Genomic DNA, 22,417 nt, shown 5'->3' with positions numbered 1-22,417 from the left:
TGATGAAAAGATTAAAAACTCTGTCTCTACCATCATTATGCTTTTAAAAGAGTCTATAACCATGGCCTCAGTTTTCTTGCCCATCAGTCTTTACTACAGTATGGTTTTTGCCCTAGTCACTATTAAAATTTCTCATAAAAGGTTACTGATGATTTCCAAGTTGCTAAGTCCAATGAGCCCTTTCCCATCTCTATCTCTCCTGTCTTCTATGAAATTTTTAAATGACAAGTAACTTCTCCTTCTCTTCTTTTTTGATGTATACATAGCAACTCTCTCTGAGTTTTCCTTCTCCTTCTCCAATCACTTTCTCTAGTCACCTTCACATGCTCTTCTCTCTATAATTGCACCTCAAAAAAAAAAGTTCTGAATGTGGGTCTATGCGTCCTTAGAGAATGCATAGCTTCGATGTTCATATGCATATGAATATTTTTCTGGGGGGGAGCAGATTCTAGCTTTCATCACATTCTCAAAAGAATCTATGACTCAAAAAAGTTAAGAACCATTGTCTTAAATGTTGATGTTCCCAGGAAACAACTACTAGTCTGCTCTTCTGGCTTATGCTCTCTTTTTGGGGGCATCTTATCTATTTCCATGACTTCAAATTACACCTACATTTCATTAGCCTCCAAGATTTTTATCTCCAGTTTTCACCCTTCTCCTAATCTCTAGATTCATATTGACAACTGTCTACTGGATTTCTCCCTTTGGACTTAACATTGGAAAGATAATGGACAAACTCATTATCTTCCCAATGAGGCTGTTCATTTGTATTCCTTAGGAAAGCATAATATACCTATTACCCAAGACATAAACTTGGCAGTTTTTCTTAGACTGCAAACTTATTTCTTACCAACTACCTCCACAAATTCTCATTGATTTCTCAGCTTTATTCCTATCTTTTCCTTCCCAATATTATGACCAAAATTCAGACATTTCTCCCTCATGCTCCTAACCTACCTCCCTGGTAACTCATGCGCTCCAGATTTATTCCCTCAATCGGCACCATCATCCAATTTTTCTTCTTAAATGCCAACTGGAATATATCACTGCTCCTACTTAACACCCTTAATGGTTTCTTATTACAATGAAGACTTTGGCTAGCTACAACTTTCTCTCTAGCTCTGCCCACCAGCCTCTTCTCCCACATCCTGCCTCACAGGTCTTTGATCTGGCCATATCAAGCTTCAAGTTAACTTAGCCACCAGCCTCTGTCATGAATCTTATTTCATACTCTATGCCTGGAGTATCCACTCCCTGCACTTGCCCACCAAGCAGACTTTGACTTACCTCTCCAAGCTTGGATGAAATGTCATCTCTTCATTTAAACTGCCCTTGCTACAGATGCTTCTTTCCTGTCCCCTTCCTCATCTTTATACTATTGTACTTACGGTAAAAATCTATTTTCTTGTCTCTTCCCCCTGGCCCCTACCCCAATTAAACTCTCCTCATTGGAAGGGATTTTTTCTCTTCTTATTTGAATCTGCAGTGACTAATCTATTTTTTGTGGCTGAAAAACTGTTTCTAAAAAATGAATGCAAACTTTAAGTTAGTATAGTCTAAAAAAATAGGTAACTCACCTTTTACCATGTCCATTTAAGGCATGAAATTTCTGACTTTCAATGAAACAGAAGTTCAAGTATACTTGCAAAGCCTTGGCTGAGAGAGGTAGACATTTGGGTCCCAGTCAACAGTCAGCGGGAAATGGGAAAAGGGGTCAACAAGGGAGACTAAGCTGGTCCAGACCTGGCTCTTGAAGGGAGAGAGCCAACAGTCCAAATAACAATGGCCACGAGGCTGGGGAGAATGTGGGTGAAATCTGGGCTAGAGTGAGACCTGCTTGGCTTGAATTCTAACTCTACTATTTACTAGCTGGCCTTGGGTACAGGCTTAGCCTTACATTCATTCAACATATATGTATGGAGTGTGCCAGGCATAAGGCATTGTGTGTGCCTGAGATGCCAAGCTGAGTCAAAACGGACCTAGTATTTGTCCTTATGGAGCTTGCAGGCTGGAAGGGAGCTGATCATTAATCAAGTAAGTAAAAAATCAAGACTGTGATAAAGGGCTTCAGAGAAGTACATGGGGTTCTTTGAGAATGTGTGCTTTGGCTTAACTTGGGGGTCAGGAACAGCTTGCTTGAGAAAGGATGGCAGAACTGAGATCTGCTCAGTGAGCAGAGGTTAAACAGGTGAAGGAGGGGCAGCTTTTTAAGCAGAGGAAAGATCAGTTGCGTAAGCTCTGGGAGGACTCTGGCAAGCTTGAGGAACCCAAGGAAGCCAGTGTCTACTTTGCAGTGCTGTTGTGAGGATAAAATAATGCATGTAAAGTAGGTGAAAATGTTGGCACATTGTAAGCATTCAACAAATGCTAGTTACTATACACAGGATCAATATAAAGTCCTTTATTGGTGCAGTGTGGTAGCAGGAGTCCCTTGACAGTGGCAGTACCCATAGAAAAAAGCAGCTTGGAGATTCCTGGGTGATGGGAGCTGGAGGGGTGTGATCAACGGAGGGTCTCTGTAATGCATTGTGGGTATAGGGAGTAAGGTTCAGAATGAAAGCAGGGGCTGTGAAAATAGTCCAAAACAACCTTCCTTTTCTAGTTCAAGTTAGCACATATAGGCAAAATTGGAATTATCTTATTTCTTTAACTTTAAAATGTCTTATCAAACTATTAATTTGCAGGAAATTTAAAGGATAGCGGAATAAGTTAAACTACACCACAAAGATGTAATCAGCAAAATCCAGACTATAGAAAACTCTACAGGGCAAAAACCTAGTTTCTTTAATAAAAATTTGAAGGAATGAAAAAAAGACAGACATAGAGAGGAAATCCCATGTATTTTCTAGTATTATGCAAGACAAGTATTTTATATATTATATATATATTCCATATATAATATATATTATACATTATATATATTATTCCCAGTATTATACAAGGAAATCTCCATGTATTTCCCAGTATTATACAAGGCAAAACAACAGAAGTCTTATTCCCTATCTTTGAGAATCTCTGATAATAATACTATTTGCCTGAACTTAGCTAATAAGAGTATCTGCTTCTGTTTAAATTAAATTCAATATTGTATCCTATATAACCAATTTCCTGTATTACAGTTTGAATAAAAAGAAATCACAGACTAGGTAAAATGGTATTGTGATTAAATTCTACTGTGTTTATATTTCCAAAAGCAAGTTTGATTTTCATAGGTCTTGCGTTTTACCCCAGGAATCCATTTCAATGAATAGCTCTGATCAAAGGTTTAAAAGTAAATTAATTCTAATTAATTAAGAACAAAATCTTTTCCAAATTGAGATACACACAGAAGAGCAAATCATTATATCTGGCTGATCTTTCTGTGTTCATGCCTTCTTTTATTCATTCACCCAGTAAATATTTACTGAGTAGTTTCCATGTGCCAGGTTCTGCTCTAGGCACTAGGGATGCAGCAGTCAGCAAAAGAAGTAAAAACTCTTGGCCCTCATGGAGCCTACTTCTGATATGAGAAAGAGGAGGAGACACATAATTTTTAAAGAAATATTTAAATGAACATATATCAAGTAATGACAGGCACTATGTGGAAGACTTCAGTGGAGAAAGATGGTAGAGAATAAAATGTGGAACATATATACCATGGAATACTATGCAGCCATAAAAAAGAATGAGTTCATGTCCTTTGCAGGGACATGGATGAAGTTGGAAACCATCATTCTCAGCAAACTAACACAGGAACAGGAAGCCAAACACCACATGTTCTCACTTATAAGTGGGAGTTGAACAGCAAGAACACATGGACACAGGGAGGGGAACATCACACACCGGGGCTTGTCGGGGGGTGGGGGGCTAGGGGAAGGATAGCATTAGAGAAACATAATGTAGATGACGGGTTGATGGGTGCAGCAAACCACCATGGCATGTGTATACCTATGTAACAAGCCTGCAAGTTCTCCACATGTATCCCAGAACATAAATATATATATGTGTATATATATGTATATATATATACATGTATATGTGTGTGTATATATATATGTGTGTATATATATATATATATGCATGGTAGGGGATTGCTGTTTCTGAGAGGACAGACTCAGAAGACTGCTGGGCTGGGATGTTTTACTAGAGACTGGAATAAAGTGAGAGAGCAAGCTATGCAGATATCTGGGGGAAGAGCAGAGGGAATGCTTAGTGCCAAGTCCTTCAGGTGGCAGTGTACCTGGCACATTCATAAAAATAGTGAAGAGGCCAGTGTGGCTGTATCAGAGTGGATGGGTACCATGGTTATGAGCATGCAGCTCATGGGGAAGCAATGCCTTAACCCAAGCAAAGCTGTCTGGAGATCTCAGAGGAGGAACCCGAGACAGAGCCCATAATAACAAGATCAGTTTTAAACATCCTCTGGGGCCAGAGGAAACTCTTTAGGTGACATCAACTCCTGTCTGCCTCTTACCTCTGATCTCTCTTGTCCATGACCCCTCTCCTGGAGGAGCTAGACCCTACTGAGAAGGGTCAACCATGTTGCAACCAACCAAGCTGCAGCTAAGGGAAAGGAGAATCTTAACTTTAAATAAGGATCATAATTTTAACTACCACACAGAAGAGGAGATTTTAATTACTGGCATGAGAATAATCTTAGCACTAAAGTAATCAGAGAACATTTTATTATGTCAGGTTGACTACAGAAATCTCAGGATCTGCCTGAGCATCCATCCAAAGACCTAAAGAGAAAGTAGCCTAGTGGTAGGTTTGCAGGAGCTGCTGTGAGAAAGAGTAAAGATCGCTCTGTGTGATTACACATGATGGCATTTTGCTTCTTTGGTGCAATAATTTATGTAAGGATGTTAAGAGTAAAAGAGCGGCAGCAGATTTGCCATTTGTAACGTTAGCCAAACTCATAGTCTGTTTTTTTTGTTTGTTTTTTGCCTGCTTAACACATGCCAGAATATTAGGACACACCTGAGCCCTCCTTCATTACTTTTTACTTATATTAAGTTATACCTTAGCTTTTTAATTTCTAAAAATTGTTTTCTGCAAATTTTGAGTACTTGTAAGTAATTCCTGTTCCTAGATGTATACCTATTTAATGGTAATCACTCTTTTCTGAAAGCACAGCAAATGACAGTATTTTACAGTCAAAATAAGTGGTTATAAAACAAATGAGAGCAGACACTATAGTTAGTCAAGCTGATTCATTAAAAAAATACATACACACACACAGACACATTAAAGTTGAATCAACTGTCATCTTTTAGTGATGACTGTTGATCTGATGTGATGAGAGAAAGTTCCCGCATGTGGATAGGTGGATTCGGCTCCCGGATGGTCTGGAACATGGTTAACTCATACAGACTGATTCTGGCCCCAGTTCAAACTTCTAAGCCTTTGTTCTTGAGGCTCAGAGGATGGCTTTGAAGTTCAGGATAAAGCTCTTCTAACACACCATTACCAAAGAAGAACCTTTTGATTATGATCTCATGAAAGTATAATCAATAACTTACATAAGTTAAAACCATGGCAAACAGTGACGGTTCTGTAATTGGACCTTTATGAATTCCATATGTTACAGTCTCGGCATTAGCTAACAGTCCTGCATAATACACATATCTCTTCCCCAAACATAGCCGCTGAACTTTCTTAAAAGGCTATGAAACTTTTCACAGCTACTGTCAGCCTTGAACTCTTCAAACCCCTGAGCATGGGTGTAGTACCTAAAGGGCAGGATATTTGGAAAGTCTGAAAGGACAAATATTTCTCCCAGATCCAATAAACACTCATTTGTGGAAAGCAATTTAATCAAAGACAGTAACTTTTTACCTAATTGCATGGCTTGTGTACTTTGAAAAATATATCGGGGGGAAAATACTTTTCTGAAAAATCATTGTTAAAATATAAGTGAAAATATATTCATTTAGCAAAGACATGCTCTCATGTGAAGATCCCAAATGCCTGGGAAGCCATTATGTCATTAACCACATTATCTAGGGTTTATATTTGTTTCCTCTTTCTCATTAAATGAAATTGCATTATTAGCAAATTAGAAATGTGGGTGTTTAGTGTAGCTTGATTGCCTTCGCTTTGGGAGGAAGGGAAGTAAGCATGAAAAAAACAAAACCAACAGAATTTTCTGATCTATCTAAGGGGGCAACAAAGAAGTCTGAATTGAAGGAGCACTTAATGACAGAATAAAAGATATCCAAGGAAAGATTAGTCCCATCTTTTTGTACTAAACATGAGATCTTTAAAGAGAGATGAGTATATAAAACCAAATGCAATAAATAAAGAGGGCACACATCAAAGGAGTTATTTTTGTGTCTTGGCTTCTTCTTTCCCAATAACTATTACTAACTTCCCTCCCACTCCCCACTCCATCGTCACCTTAGTGAGTTTTGTTACCTGTTATCATGGATTCTCCTCCTCCTCCTCCTTCCTCTTCTTCTTATTTATTTATTTATTTATTTATTTATTTATTTATTTATTTATTTATTTTGACAAGGTCTCTCTCTGTCACCCGGGCTAAAGTGCAGTGGTGCAATTTTGACTCACTGCAGCCTCCATCTCCTGGGCTCAAGCCATCCTCTCACCTCAACCTCTGCAGTGGCTGGGACTACAGGTGCATGCCACCACATCAGACTAATTTTTGTATTTTTTTTTTTTTTTTTTTGTAGAGGCAGGGTCTTACTATGTTGCCCAAGCTGGTCTTGAACTCCTGGGCTCAAGCAATCCTACTGCCTCAGGCCCCCCAAAGTACTAGGATTACAGGTGTGAGCCACTAGTGCCCAGCTTGAATTTTTCTTTATTTTGGAACATATTTGAAAGTTGCCAAAGCCACTTCTGAGCAAATTTGTGTCTCTAGATTCTCTAGTTCAAAATAGCACTCTCAAGCAATCCTTGTGGCTCTACTGCCACTACAGAGAACTTTTCCTCTTGTAAATATGTTAGTATCTTTCAAATTAGAAATACTCACAATACATTCATTGTACTCATTGCATTAAAAATATGATATTTGGCCCCATATCTCCTCTATTTGATTATAATTCCTAGAGGCAGAGATGATAACTATTTATCAGTCTATTTTCAATAGTCCGTTTTATTTTGTAAAGGTAATTTCAAATGTCTTGCACACAAAAAAAAGGATGATCAAAGAAAACCAGTAACACCAAAGGGGAAAGAGATCAGGTTTTTGAATATCTTCAGTTTGACTATCTTTAAAGAAAATATCAGTGAGCTTGTTAGGGCCCCAGTTGTAATAGAAGGAAATAGGTTACATAAAGAAGAAAAGAAAAGAAGCAGATCGTGCTCACTTCGGCAGCACATATACTAAAATTGAAACGATACAGAGAAGGTTAGCATGGCCCCTGTGCAAGGATGACATGCAAATTCATGAAGCATTCCATATTTTTCAAAACTTAATTCAAGATGGATTACATACTTAAATGTAAAACCCAAAACCATAAAAACCCTAGAAGAAAACCTAAGCAATACCATTCAGGACATAGGCATGGGCAAAGACTTCATGACTAAAACACCAAAAGCAATTTCAAGAAAAGCCAAAATTGACAAATGGGATCTAAATAAACTAAAGAGCTTCTGCACAGCAAAAGAATCTATCATCAGAATAAACAAGTGACCTACAGAATGGGAGAAAATTTTTGCAATATACCCATCTGACAAAGGTCTAATATCCAGAATCTACAAGGAACTTAAACAAATTTACAAGAAACAAACAACCCCATCAAAAAGTGGGCAAAGGATATGAACAGACACTTCTCAAAAGAAGACATTTATGTGGCTGATAAATATATAAAAATAAGCTCATTATCACTGGTCATTAGAGAAATGCAAACCAAAACCACAATGAGATACCATCTCATGCCAGTTAGAATGGCAGTCATTAAAAAGTCTAGAAACAACAGATGCTGGCGAGGATGTGGAGAAATAGGAATGCTTTTACACTGTTGGTGGGAGTGTAAATTAGTTCAACCATTGTGGAAAGACAGTGTGGCAATTTCTCAAGGATCTACAACCAGAAATACCACTTGACCCAGCAATCCCATTACTGGGTATATACCCAAAGTATAATAAATCATTCTATTATAAAGACACATGCACACATATGTTTATTGCAGCACTATGTACAATAGCAAAGACTTGTAACCAACTCAAATGCCCATCAGTGATAGACTGGATAAAGAAAATGTGGCACATATACACCATAGAATGCTATGCAGCCATAAAAAGAATGAGATCATGTCCTTTGCAGGGACATGGATGAAGCTGGAAGCCATCATTCTTAGCAAACTAACACAGGAACAGAAACTCAAACACCACATGTTCTCATTCATAAGTGGGAGTTGAACAATGAGAACACATGGACATAGGGAGGGGAACAACACACACTGGGGCCTGTCAGGAGTGGAGGGCAAGGGGAGGGAGAACATTAGGAGACACCTAATGCATGTGGGGCTTAAAACCTAGATGACGGGTTGATAGGTGCAGCAAACCACCATGGCACATGTATACCTATGTAACAAACCTGCACATTCTGCACATGTATCCTGGAACTTAAAAAAAAAAAAAGAAACAGATCAATAGAAAAAAACTCGATGTATCCAAATCAGCAAGGCTGATGTAATCTGATTCATGATTTGTGTGGATGTATGGAAACTAAGAGCTCTGAAAACTGGGCCTCTTTTATTCACCTTAAAAAAAAAAGAAGAACAGCTCTGAGAATTATACACCAGTCAGTATCAATATTTGTTTTCATGGCTTTATTAATAGCTAGATGAACAACCTAAACATCAACATAGAGTCACAAGATGCAAGTCGTGCCATATTAAATTGATGTCTTTGCTCAAAAGAGAGGACAAGAAACAATAGAGATATCTACCTCCATTTCAAAATTGATATTGATTCCTTCCTACATGGCATAGTTATAAAATGAGAAATCTAGCCTCTACCATTCTAGGGGATGGCTAAACAATAGATTTAAGAGTCACACCCAAAGCAGAAACCTATGTCAGCCTGGTGGACACACTGGGTGCTATTTTATTCAGGTTAGTCTCAGAAACCAATCTATTAGATATTCTTGTTAGTGACTTTGACAAACACAAATATGAAGATGCTCAAGTTGCCTACTTCTTTTTCCTACTTTTCTCACTCCCAAGTCTTATCATTTATTCATACTAGTCTACGTTTCTTTTCCTGATCCCTCCAAAATCACTTTGTTTCAAAAAATCAAGTCCTTCCTCAACATTTATTTCTAAATTATCTCCTGACCAGAGAGTGAATCTTTCCACAGAACTCTTTCTGTTGCCATTTTTATAATCACCTTAGCATTGTCTTTTATGTATTTCTGTCTTTGGTGTCTTCCCTTAATTTTCTTTGATTGTATCATATCACTTTGTGTGATAGGATTAGAGGAAATTAAAATTCAAAATGTTCTAGTATCACACAGGAAAAACATGTTTACTAAATGGAAGAAGTGAGGAAGAGAGGAATTGTAATTCTAGGATTGGCAGATTCTGGTGAAAAGAACTCATCTCCAAGAATGAGCCAAAGTTATAAAACAAATTAAGAGAAGGACAATAGCACATCAGGGTTAGTACATGTTGTGCTAGCATAATGTCTTTCCTGCTCCATAGGCAGTGGATAAAATAAGTCAATTTATGAACACAGACTTTTAGAAATAGGTTAACATAGGGTCAGGCCAATTTTTCAAAGTCATGTAAAAATAGCACTATTTTTAAACATATATATTATCTGACTGTTAAACACTTTTCAACTCTGTTTGAAAAATCTGTATCTGTAGTTCCTTTTGATGCTCTTGGAATGTCCATAATAAGGAATCTCAGAGAGCTTTGTAAACAGGCCAGTCTTCACAAAGCCCTTCTAAGGGAAAATAGCAGATCACAACACATACCACTTTAGAGCCGGAAAAATTCTAAGAGATCATATGGGGAAGTGGAGGGCTAGGCAGGTTAAGTTACATTTCCAAAGCCCCCCAGTCAGGACTGGCTCAGCATGCTTTCCATGATATCATATGGCTGCCACACCAACCACTTCCGTTTTGCTATTGTTCAATACCTACTATGTCCTGGGCATTGTGCTGGGCAAAATGGATCATGGCCAGAACTGAGTCACCAAGTAGTGCTTGCAACTAGCCCACTCAGCTATTGCCTCAAAATTGAACATTAAAGTCTGTGTGTGTGTGTGTGTGTGTGTAATGGATAACACAAAAACAGATCAATGGCCTTCCCCATACTCCATTCCAGAGAAAAACTGTAGGCAACTTTTTCTTTCCACATTTTATGGGACTGTGATATGGTGATGTTGTATCCTAAGACTGAAGCACAGTGAAAAACCCTGCCCTGGTTGTCAGAAAACATGTGCCCTTTAGCCAGCTCTATTGCTAACTCCCTCTGGGAAGTCAGTCATCATTTCTAGTCCTTGGTTTCCTCATCTGAAAAATAAGGTGGTTCAACTAATCTTTAAGATTCCCTCCCTTCTAAGAGTTCAGAATTCTAAGCAAGCCCTTAGCAATTTCTTCTAAGATTTAACATAGAGTCCAGAGCATTTGGGAAGAGAATATAGCTCATTCTGCATACATACCTAAGTAGAGAATTTATGGACTCGATATAGACTTAGGTCTTAAAGTCCCAGCATAATTGTTCTGTGCTCTTAGTGACCTAAGATCTAATAAGCAATCTTCTCAGAAACACATGTGAACCTAGAAATTTGATGCACAAATCTCTTTGGAGACATATCTTTGCCTTTATCAATTCCTGATGTTTTCAAAATGTATAGAAATCTTTTGATAGCCAATTTATGAGATTACTTAGAGTGAGCCAATGGGAATGATTGAGAATGATTTCCCTCCATCAGACCTGCCCATTTCCCTCCTATTTGCCGCATGTTCACTGCAGCAGATTTTGCTCAAATAAGCCACGTGATGCTCCTGCCTTTGAAGTGGCTACAGAAGATGCTCTGCAGCAGAGAGGCCAGCAGTCTATAAACAATAATTTGTGTATGCCTACCAGGCTCCCCTTCTCCCCAACCCGCCACCTTGAACTGTTGTATTCCATAGAGAGCAAATTTAGCAGAAGTTAGCAGACACTTCAAAGCCTGAAACAGAGTCTTTACTCAGATATCAAGACTGCTGGTTCAAGGGAAGCCAGCTCTTTGGCTGCCTGGGTACTTTCTCCAAAGACTCTCCTATATCTACCCTTTCCTCTTCTTCCTCTTGGATATACAGCTCTGGGAGCGCTGATTAGCAAGTTTATTTGCCTTTTCTTTTACAAGCACCCATAAGAATGTATTTGTTAGCTCAGTTTCCTCATTTTTATACAATGTAGCATACACATTCTTTCTCTTAAAAAGTGCTGTTTTCCAGCCAGTAATGACAATAACTCTTTAAGTTTTGACGTTGATCTACTTGTTAATCCCACTGTACTTCGTCCTTAAGAAAATTGAGGAAATAACACCTCTGAGCATTAGGAGAATATATTATTTAATATTAAAAACATTTTTAAAGCATTTCTATAAAAATAAATGTCCCAAACTCTGTTATTTAAAAATATTTATGAATAAATGCATGTGCACATGTATATGAAGCATACAAAGAAACTCATAAAAATATTTTACTCAGTCATTTAAAAGTAGTAGAAAATATGCTTCCTTATTATGTTCAAAAGGAATTATTTGGTTTATTTTTTAGGAATTACCTACTAGTTTTGTATTTGTAGGCTAGAAGTATAATTTATAATGTAGCATCTATCTGATGGGTCCCGTGTTCACAATTATAGTCATGCCCATGCAAAGCCTCTAAACTTGAGGGATCTTAACAGCCCTGATGAAAAGGGAGATCACTCACCCACCACTTACTGATCCCCCACTGCCCCCTACAGTATAAAATTCCCACTGAGAAAAACTTGTCCTAACTGAACAAAAATGTAGGCACAAATCAACAATTATCAATACTACTTGGAAAGCTTCATTTGGAGGATTTTTTAAAAGCAACAAAAGCATACTAAAAAAGAGATTCTTGAATAATTCTGTTGGAAGTATGGAGTAGTCATTACGAGCTATTCAGCAATAATGTATGTGCCAAGAGCCCGTAGAATAATTGGCAATTTGACTCAGAAATTCCACTTCTGGAACTCAGTCTTATGGCAGTAATCCTTATACAGAAAAAGTTTTATGCATCAAGTTGTTCTTCATAGTGTTACTTGTAATAGTAAATATATATATATGTGTATATATATATATATATATATATATATATATAATTTAAACAGAATGTTTAAATAAACCACAGAATAGGGCCAGGCGTGGTGGCTCACACCTGTAATCCCAGCGCTTTGGGAGGCTGAGGTAAAAGGATCACTTGAGCCCAGGAGTTCAAGACTAGCCTGGGCAACATACTGAGATCCCATCTCTACAAAAAAGAAATAATAAAATACCACAAAATATTGTGTAGCCACTTAAAAAAAAAAAACCATGTTTACAGAGTATGTGATAACATGGGAAACTACCCTACTGCCCTTAAGCAAAAAACAAACAAAAAAGGACACAAATCTTCTTAGGTGAGTTAACTATATATGAATGCTCTTTTCCCATTCTTCTTTCTCCTTTTTGGTATTTCCCAAATATTTTTAAGGGTGTGCTAATTTATGATGGAAAAATGTAATGAACTTAAAACTCAGTCAGGATTCATAAAAAGACATGGTTATATCCAGGAAATTCAGTACTGCAAACTTTAATGAAGTCCAGTTTATGTTCTTGGTGAGTAAAAGGTTTTGCAAGTTATAATTACTACAAAGACAACTAGCAATATAAAAATCTCAATTTGTAACAGAGGGACTAAATCTCAGAGTCAGTTTCTCAGTTGTTTGTAAAGAGCCAAGCCGGGAATAAATGTCATGAATATCTAGAAAGAAGCTACCATTTGAGGAGGTCTTACAGGATAAATATTAGTAATATAGCTGTTCTGTCTACCAGCCTCAGAGTATAACTCCTAAAGTCTGTTTATTAGTCAAATTGAAGACACTGAAATCAAGCTAATAGAGAAACCAGACAAAAACTGCCTAAAATGAATTTAAGAAATTTTATTAATATTAAAATGGCAAACAGTATTTTGAAAAGTTAATTCTGCTCAAAATTTGCTTTATTTTTGCTACAAGTAATTGTATTGTCCATGCTATTTTTCTTGCTGTGATTTAAATTCAAATGCAAAACTAAGAACAATGCAGAAATGATAGTGACCGAACATAAATCACAGACATTTTAGAGTTGAAAATAAAAAACCCTTATAATTTACCAATGAGGACAAAAGTGAAATACTTGTCTGAGGGCTCAGATAGCTGGTGTGGGAGCTGGGCTGGGAGACAGGTCTCCTGAGGTCAGCTCAGTGTGATACTCTGAGTTCAGAGAGTGGGACACCATTCACTTAGAGTGGCATTTGGGCATCTTGCCAGCATATCCCCCAGCTTGGGATCAGGAGGACCAGCTTTCTTTGGCCTAATGACTTTCACCTAGCACTAACAGCTCATTTATATAAAGGGAAGAAAAGACCCTACTTTTTCATTGTCTACTATGTGTCAAGAATTTTGTACACATTATGCAACTGCATTTTGTTGCCATTGTAAAAAGTAATTTAATTATTTCCTTTTAGTACTTTAAGAAACTGAGGCCCTCAAGAGTTTAGTTGATCAAGATTTAACCTGTGCTGCCTTTTGCTTCTCTTTGATAGTAACTTCTCTCACTGGTAGGCAGGTAAGACAGAATACATGGTATGCTGGTCAAGGTTCTCCAGAGAAACAGAACCAATAGGAGTTATATACAGAGATTTCTTATAAGGAAATTGGCTGACATGATTATGGAGGCTGACAAGTCTCATGATCTTCAGTTGGCAAGCTGGAGTCCCAGGAAAGCCCATGGTGTAGTTCCAGTCTGATGGCCCTTAAGAGCCAGTGTTTCAGCTCGAAGGCAGTCAAGCAGGAGTTCTCTCTCCCCATAGGAGGGGCAGCCTTTTTGTTCTACTCAGGCCTTCAACTGATTGTTGGAGACCCACCCACATTAGGGAGGGCAATCTACTTTATTCAGTCTATGGATTCAAATGTTAACCTCATCCAGAAACAGAAACTCCCTCAAAGACACACACAGAATAATGTATGTGACCAAATTGTCTGGGCATCCCAAGGCCCAATCAAGTTGACACATAAAATTAACATCACACATGATGTTTTTGCCAGTATGTTCAGCTCAGGGCCTTGGACTAGGCAGGCAAGGTCCCCAGGGTGTGAATTTATGGAGGCACTCATTCCTAGGCTCATACAAGCACCCTGAGTGCCTTGCTTGCTGTGCCCTAGTCCTGGCCCTCTGTTCCACCCAAAAGGGTAGTTTCAATCACATCTCTTAGCTTGCAGTGTTTTATATTGGGTGGACAACTATCTATAACCAAGTAAATACCATTCTAGAAAAGCCTTGGATATATAGAGTTTCTGAAAGAATGGATGGCAAAAACCATCTAAAATATCAAGTACAAAAATAGATGATGGGTAAGTATTTCTATGTTTACTATGTAATGAAATGGAAATCCACTTATATTTTCCACTCAAAATGTTTCCTTATAATTCAAATAGCATTTATCGACTGGGCCCTTATATATTTTTATTGAAAGGCAAAAGCATTTCTATAAATCACAAACACACAAATCTTTTGTGCGTTATAGAAAAATGTACAACTATTAAAGATTAGGTTTGAATTATTTTACTTTTGGCTAAAGGCCACTTACTGTAAATTATCAGTTATTCCTCATATTTAGTTATCTAAAGTTTCACTAATGCATGATTTTTCCTTAGTTTTTGGGAGGACTGAATGAACTTAATGGGATAAAATAAATGAAAGCATGTTTTAAATGATTAAGTACATGAAAGGCATCATTACTGTTAGCAGAATAATAGAACAATGTCTTACTTCAATTCAGGAGAGCTGTACCAATTTACACTTTGCCTCTCAGTTTATGAGTGAATGCTTCCTCAAACTCTAGACAATATAGGACATGCAATAAACTCTAAACTCGAACCTGCAGATAACTGAGAAACTAGATAAATGTTCAAACTTTGGGAATCAAAAATATTCCACCAGTCTGGAGCCAAGTGGATTTTGTTCTATTTGGCTTCTAAACTAGATCTTGAATATGATGACTTGATATATATAGGACTCTACAAATGAAACTGTGTTTTTAAAAATTGATTTGAGTGGACAGGTAGGCCTACCCTTGTGTAATATGGAGGTAAAATAATACACATATATGTACATGTACCTTGGCATTTGACTGCTAGAATTCAAACCCAGGCTCTACAGGTGACTAAGGTGTGACCCTGGGCAAGTTACTTAATTTCCTTGTGCCTCTAACTTCTCACATGTTTAATGGAAATAAAAATAGTGGCTTCAAGCCTGCATGGTTTGGTGACACCCTGTCTCTACAAAAAAAATTTTAAAAGCCAGGCACAGTGGTGCATACCTCTGGTCCCAGCTACCTGGGAGGCTGAAGTGGGAGGATTGCTTGAGCTCAGGAGGTTGGGGCTGCAGTGAATCATGTTCATGCCACTGTAATCCAGCCTGGGCAACACAGCAAGACTCCACCCCACCGCCAAAAAAATGAGTGCCTTTAGCTCACAGAATTGATCCCAGTAATAAATGAGATAATCCATGTAAATTACTTTAGAAGAGCGGCTGGCAGACAGTAAATGCCCCATATATGCCAGTTCTTATTATTAGGTTAAATCACATAAAATTCAAGCATTTTGACCTATGAAAAAAGACAATTTCAAGCAAGTGCAACCATTATTTACCAAAGCCACTCTATTTTAACTTCCCCTGCAGGTACAAACTCTTCTTGGTCAAAGTCTTTATTTAAACTCACCCTCCACAGCACACAGCAAGATACCCTTCATATGCATGCAACAGAATGTCTAAATAAGATGAAGATTCAGAAATATCCTGATTTCAAAGGGCTCAAATTGCAATTCATCATGGATTCTGCAGTCAGACTACCTGAGTGTACATCTTGGCTCTACTACCTACTAGCTGTGTGACCTCAGGCAAGTTATTCAACCTTTTTGTGATCCAGTTGCCACTTTTGTAAAATGAGAATATCAGTAGTGCTTATCTCATAGGGTTGTGAGAATTAAATTAGATAACGATGAAAAATAATAAGCACAATGACTGGCACATGAGCAATACTTAATAAGCATTAGACATTTTCCTCTATTTTCTTCTTCTACTCCTCCTCCTTCCACCCCACCACCCCTTCTTCTTGTTTAGTTCATAATACAAGGTTTACAGGCCAAAATATGATTTTAACATTCTGTAAGTAAGTAAATTTCTAATTCTAGCAATCAACTCTTTTCTCATTAGAGCATAAAGAGTAAAAGACCAGTAAAGTCTATCTGTGACAATTTTATACTTTTGATAAGTATTTAGGAGTCAGGGCTTAAGAAATGCAAAGCTGAATATATGAAGTAGCTGAAGAAATTGGGGGTGTTTATCATAAAGGAAAGATGATTTAAAGGGGATGGGAGCTGGTTTAAAATGCCTGTGGTCTGATTTCAAGTAAGAAAGGGGTTAAAACATACTCCAGTGGCTCCAGAGGACAAGGAGAGAACCAAGACCAGGAATTACTGATGTGACCAGGAGAATAGGAGTAGAGCTCCAATTGGGATTTTGGGTTCAGCTGTGTCTCTGGTGGTCTGTGGCACCCACTGGCATGCATGAGATGCCAGGGACCCACTAATGGGGAGTTTGTTTATGCAGCTGCCTAGGAAATAAGGGGGAAGGAAGTTAGAGGTACACATTGGTACTGAAAGATTCTAAGGCCTGGCCCTAAGGACCAGGCCTGATTTCTACGGGGACATGGGCTGAAGGAACTTAACATTGGTGTACTTCACTGGGCTCAGGGTATTAAGCCATGCTGCCTGTCTGTTTTGTGTTGCTGTAACAGAATAGGCTGGGTAATTTTAAAAGAGTTTATTTAGCTCTTGATTCCGGTAGCTGGAAAGCCCAAGGGCATGGCACTAGCATCTGCTTGGCTTCTGGTGAAGGCCTTGTGTTGTGTCACAATATGGTGGAGAAGCAGAAAGCAAGCAGGTGTTTGCAGAGTAAGGGAAATGAAGGATTTTGTGGGGGCTTGGACTAGTGCACCAGGGTGTAGCTGAGAAGGCTTGACCCACTTTCTAAGAACCCACTTTCATGGAAACTAATCCAGTCTCACGAGAGAAAGCACTCACCCGCTACTGTGAGGGTGGTACCAATAGATTCATGAGGGATCTGCCCCCATGACCCAAACACCTCCCACTGGGCCCCACCTCCCAACACCGCCACACTGGCAATTAAACTTCAAGATGAGTTTTTGCAGGGACAAACCACACCTAAACCATTGGACTGCTTTAGGTACCAAGTGACAAAGTTCAATGCCAAATGAGGAAAGGGGTAGACTCTTCTCCATTCTGCACAGGACACCAAGCTGTTCTGAGGCCATAAGTCCTGTAGAGAATACAGGCCAGCTTGACCCTTGAGTGTTTACAGCTTAAGAAGCATGGACAGATTGCACTCAGATCTGAGAAGCAGACTTCTCACCAGTGGCACCATGGGTCAGGATATCTCCATTCAGGATGGCATATGTGGAACTCTTCCAAGGACTCACAGAATTAGCTGGTCTTTGCAAGGGAAAAAGTATGAGTAAATGAAACAGAATGCCTGCATGAGCAGTAGAGGGGACAGGTTGGCACTTCAGAGTATAAATGCAAGGTAGGAATCTCCAAATGTAAGCCCACAGGCTGGTAGAGCCCAGGGATATTCAAGTTATACTGGGAAGACAGATTTGGACTCATTTATGAAAACAACTTTCTATGATTAACAGAATCATATATATATATGATCATATATATATATATATATATATATTTTTTTTTTGAGATGGAGTTTCACTCTTGTTACCCTGGCTGGAGTACAGTGATGTGCCTCGGCCCCCCAGTTTCAAGTGATTATCCTGCCTCAGCCTCCTCAGTAGCTGGGATTACAGGTGCTCGCCACCACGCCTGGCTAATTTTTGTGTTTTTAGTAGAGATGGGGTTTCACCATGTTGTCCAGGCTGGTCTTGATCCACCTGCCTCGGCCTCCCAAAGTGTTGGGATTACAGGCGTGAGCCACTGCGCCCATCCCAAAAATATTTTCTAAACCCCAACTTAATGAGCTCCCTGCCACTGGGCATGTTCAACCAGAGGCTGAGAGACCACAATTCATTGATACTTTGGAGAAAGATTGAGCTCACTGAGTTGGATGAGCTCTGGAATCTCTTCCAACTCTGCTCTTCTGTGTCTTCTAAAGATACAGCCAGAGAAGGCAAAGAAGAAATTGGATGAACATGGAGAGATAACTCAAAACTTGACTTCTGCCGAAATTTGAGCAATTACTTAAAAGAAAAAGAATATGTAATCGGTGTGTAATGAATCATTCACATTTTTAATGAGGATAAGTTCTAACTTTTGAGGAGTTTTAATTGTATCAGTGGCAATGAATTTGGGAAACTTTATTTTCCAACCTACTGAATATAGTAATGAGCTATTGAAATGAGTGACATAAAGATCACAAATGGGCTTCTGTTACACAGAGAGCACCTGCAAGCTTAAAAAAACAATGTCGAGATGAAAAATTCCATAAAGAAGTAACTTTTACATTGCCATCTGCTGGTTACTGCTATAAGTGACAGCAATATAAATACAACCTCAATCCTAATTGAGTTCTAACTGTGAATAAAAATATTGATTGCTTCAATGTGCTTCAAACATGCAGGAATCAGAGTAATTCTACATGTCTATTGGGATCCATCTGGTTATTGTCTAAAGCAAGAGATGTCCTGTCCTGGCACAGTGGCTCATGCCTGTAATCCCACCACTTTGGGAGGCCAAGGTGGACTAATCACTGAGGTCAGGAGTTCAAGACCAGCCTGGCCAACATGCTGAAACCCTGTCTCTACTAAAAATACAAAAATTAGCCAGGCATGGTAGCTCCTGTAACCCCAGCTACTCAGGAGGCTGAGGTGAGAGAATCACTTGAACCCAGGAGGTGGAGGTTGCAGTGAGCTGAGATCACGCCATTGCACCCCAGCTTGGGTAACAGAGCAAGACTCCATCTAAAAAATTAAAAGTTAAACATTTTTAAAAAGTAGGAGGTTTCCTACCTGGACTTGGCTTCAGATGCGAATCCTCCCAGTGGCACATCCATTATTGATACTGAAATAGCCCTTGGAAACAAGGCATCCTAATAAGCACTAAAATATATGTTTATTTAGGCCTGCCTTCAGCTCCCACAAACAAGTTTCCTCAAGAGTTGTTCTAGATGTTTCATTTGGAAGAACTGACTTGCTCTGTCACCTGGTGGTATAGTGACATTTGTCATATTCATCTCCAAAGAGTTAATGGCAAGTCGAAGGCAGACTATAGTAGGCCCAATTATCTCAAGTACATAAAAGCCATGAAGTTAAGCAGAGCAAAAGTTGTTCCACTTGTTAGTATCTTAGTGTGACAGTCTCAGAGTATGCTCTGAAGAACACCAGGAACCCTATGCAGATAATTCACTCCTCTCCCAGCCGAGTTAATGCTCCTTTCTCAGTACTTTCATAGCACCTTCTTCATACTGCAATTACAATACGTTTAATATTGTATTGTTATATGGGTTATATCTGTTTCCACATTAGACTGTGATCCCCTTGACAGCAAGCATCATATCCAATTTACATTAGTCTTGTTCATTTTCAACCTAAGCTTTGGTGTTAGACAGGACCTGAATAAATATTTACTGAGTGGAGGTCAAAAGAAGGAAGGGTGATAGGGCAGATGAGAAGGGGAAGGAGGATTCACTCTTCAAAATCAATGTTTCCATTCTCCACTTCATGTCTTAGCTTCAGAGTCAAATTTTTTTCAATTGTCTACCAGACTTTGCCATCTGAATGTTCAGTAGAAAATATGTATCCAGGAATTTCCAAATGGATCCCCATGTGTTTGCAGCCCAAACTGTTCTGCCCTTGCTCTAGTTATTGATTTCTTAGTTACGACATCATTATCCATGCAACAATCTCAAAGTCATCTCTATTCCCTCATTTCCATTAACACCCATGCTCAATAAGTCCTGTCGATTACACCTCCCCTCCCTCTCCACTGCCTTCCTTGGTTCAGGTGCTCCTCACCTTTCATGGTATCTCAAATAATTTCCTAATTGGCTCCTTGTCCTTAGTCAAGCATCCCATCATCTACCTCCATCTGTCACCAAAGTTACCACTCATAGACAGAACTGTTGAATATTCCTGGACTCTACCAGTCAATAGGCTTACATTTAGAGAGTCCTACCTTACATTTATACTCTGAAGTGCTAACTTGTCCCTTCTATTGCTCCTGTAGTAACTCTGTTTCATTTACTCCTACTTTTTCCCGTGCAAAGACCAGCTAATTCTGTGAATTCAGATACAACATTATTATCTACTTTTAAGCATTCGATGGCTCTGATTATCTATAAGACAAAGTCAACTGTGGCATACCTAAGTTGTCATAATCTTTTCCAAACTTATTTCTTAGACCCATATTCCTCAGTTCTGTTCCATAAAACCTAACTGTTCTAAATAATTGTCATTTTCCAACTACACCAATGATTCTCAGTTATATGTATTTCCCTATGGGTTATTCATTATACTTAAAGTGCCCACCTCAGCCCCACCCTCCTTGGCCACTCTGCCTACTAAACATCTTTCATGACTCAGGTCTGCTGTTACCTCCTTGGTGATGTCTTCTCCAGCAGATAAGTAATTGCAAATTTACCTGATCAGTAGCAAAATCCTCTAGCTTTATACTCTCATAGCATCTTTCTTAGGGCATTATGGCCTATATGAAGTCTCTCTACAAATTAGGTGGAAGTGCCCCCTATGGACAGAGGCAGCTCTGTATCCAAACTTGAGAAGTGAGGTATGGGCTGGATTTCAGCTCCCACTTGCCCCTTTGGTTGGGTTCCCATATACATACATAATACCACAGTTATTATGATTGCTTTATTGATGCCACAGTCTTCTCCCCAGCTGGTGACTTCCTGAAGCCAGTTAGATCAGTTAAAGCTTGTATTCTTAGGACCAAGGACATACTAAGCACTGACAAATGTTCTTTGAATTGTTACTTTTTGGAATGAGAAATATTCCAAAAGTTGTCAGAGCAGATCTGAGGAAAGTCTCTGAAGTATATAAATATGTGCATAAGTGTTCTTACCTATGTGATCTTGGGCAAGTAACTTAATTTCTTTCTTCTCTTGTTTCCTCGTCTACAAATTGGGGAGAATAAGAAATGCCTGTCTCAGGGTTACTATGCAGATTCACTGAAGATTCACTGTAAAGCACTTAGAAGAGTGCCCGGCCCAGAGTATATACCATGTAACTAATGACAGTAATAGGATACACAAAGAGTATTTGGAGGTGAATCTTTTTAAATTTGGCAACAAACAATACAATTTTGGAGAAGAGAATCTTTATGCTTTGATTTCTGAAAATCTGGAGACAGATCTTGCATTTGTATAAAGATATTACCATTAATGTTAAATGACTGAAGTTGTTTTACTTCAGAGATAGAATCATAATATTTTAGAATTTGAAAGTTTAGAGATAATCCAAACTGCTTTTCTTATACATAAAAGTGTTAGGGCCTAAATGGGTTCAGTGACTTTTCCACAGTGTTTCTCCATCTGGCCCTGACCACATGTCCAGCCTCATGTCATCATCCCTCCCCTGCCCCCTGCCCCCTTCCCCTGGCCCCCAATATTCTCCTTTCCACACAACAAGCCCCAGCCTCATTAACATTTCCCAGAATGCACTTTCACAACTCTGTTGACCCTGCCTGTGGTAGCCTTTCTCCCTGTGCCTTCCTCCCATCTCAGCTCATTAAACAGCTTCACGAACATCCTTTGAGCTCCAGTTCCACTGTTACATGTCTCCTCAGTGAAGCCTTCCTCTACTCCACCAGCCCAAACTAGCTGCATCCCCCTCTGTGCTCCTAGAGCTCTGTGTTCATACATCGGTTTCGCACTTATCAGAGCAAGGGCTGGATCCTAGCTGCCCAGGTTTAAATCCCAGCTCTGACACTTACTAGTTGTGTGACCCTGGTCGTCTGTGCCTCCGTTACCTTATCTGTCCAAAGGGAATCATAATGAGACCTACCTCACTTATTCACTCATTCAACAAATAATTTTCAGCTGCCTACTATGTGCCAGGAGCTGTTCCGGGACCTGGAGATATATGGTGAACAGGACCAAGTCCTTGCTCTCATGAGCTTACATTGAATGGAAAAGTTAATCAATTAAAACCTATTATAATCAAGTATTA

At 38.9% G+C, this 22,417-nt stretch overlaps 1 protein-coding gene and 1 non-coding gene across 2 annotated transcripts in view; one reads left to right on the top strand and one right to left on the bottom strand.

Moving 5' to 3' along the window:
* Nucleotides 1-22,417, bottom strand: part of WIF1 (WNT inhibitory factor 1) — a 71,381-nt gene that overhangs the window by 38,220 nt on the left and 10,744 nt on the right. The window lies entirely within an intron of this gene.
* Nucleotides 7,297-7,403, top strand: LOC112436865 (U6 spliceosomal RNA). The gene has a single exon (XR_003025540.1). It is a non-coding gene; the product is annotated as a U6 spliceosomal RNA (small nuclear RNA).

This window comes from Pan paniscus, chromosome 10 (genome assembly GCF_029289425.2).
Source record: "Pan paniscus chromosome 10, NHGRI_mPanPan1-v2.0_pri, whole genome shotgun sequence".
In the NCBI taxonomy this organism is placed as follows: domain Eukaryota; kingdom Metazoa; phylum Chordata; class Mammalia; order Primates; family Hominidae; genus Pan; species Pan paniscus.
Note: the sequence above shows the minus strand (reverse complement) of the source record. Positions and strands in the feature narration are given on the sequence as shown.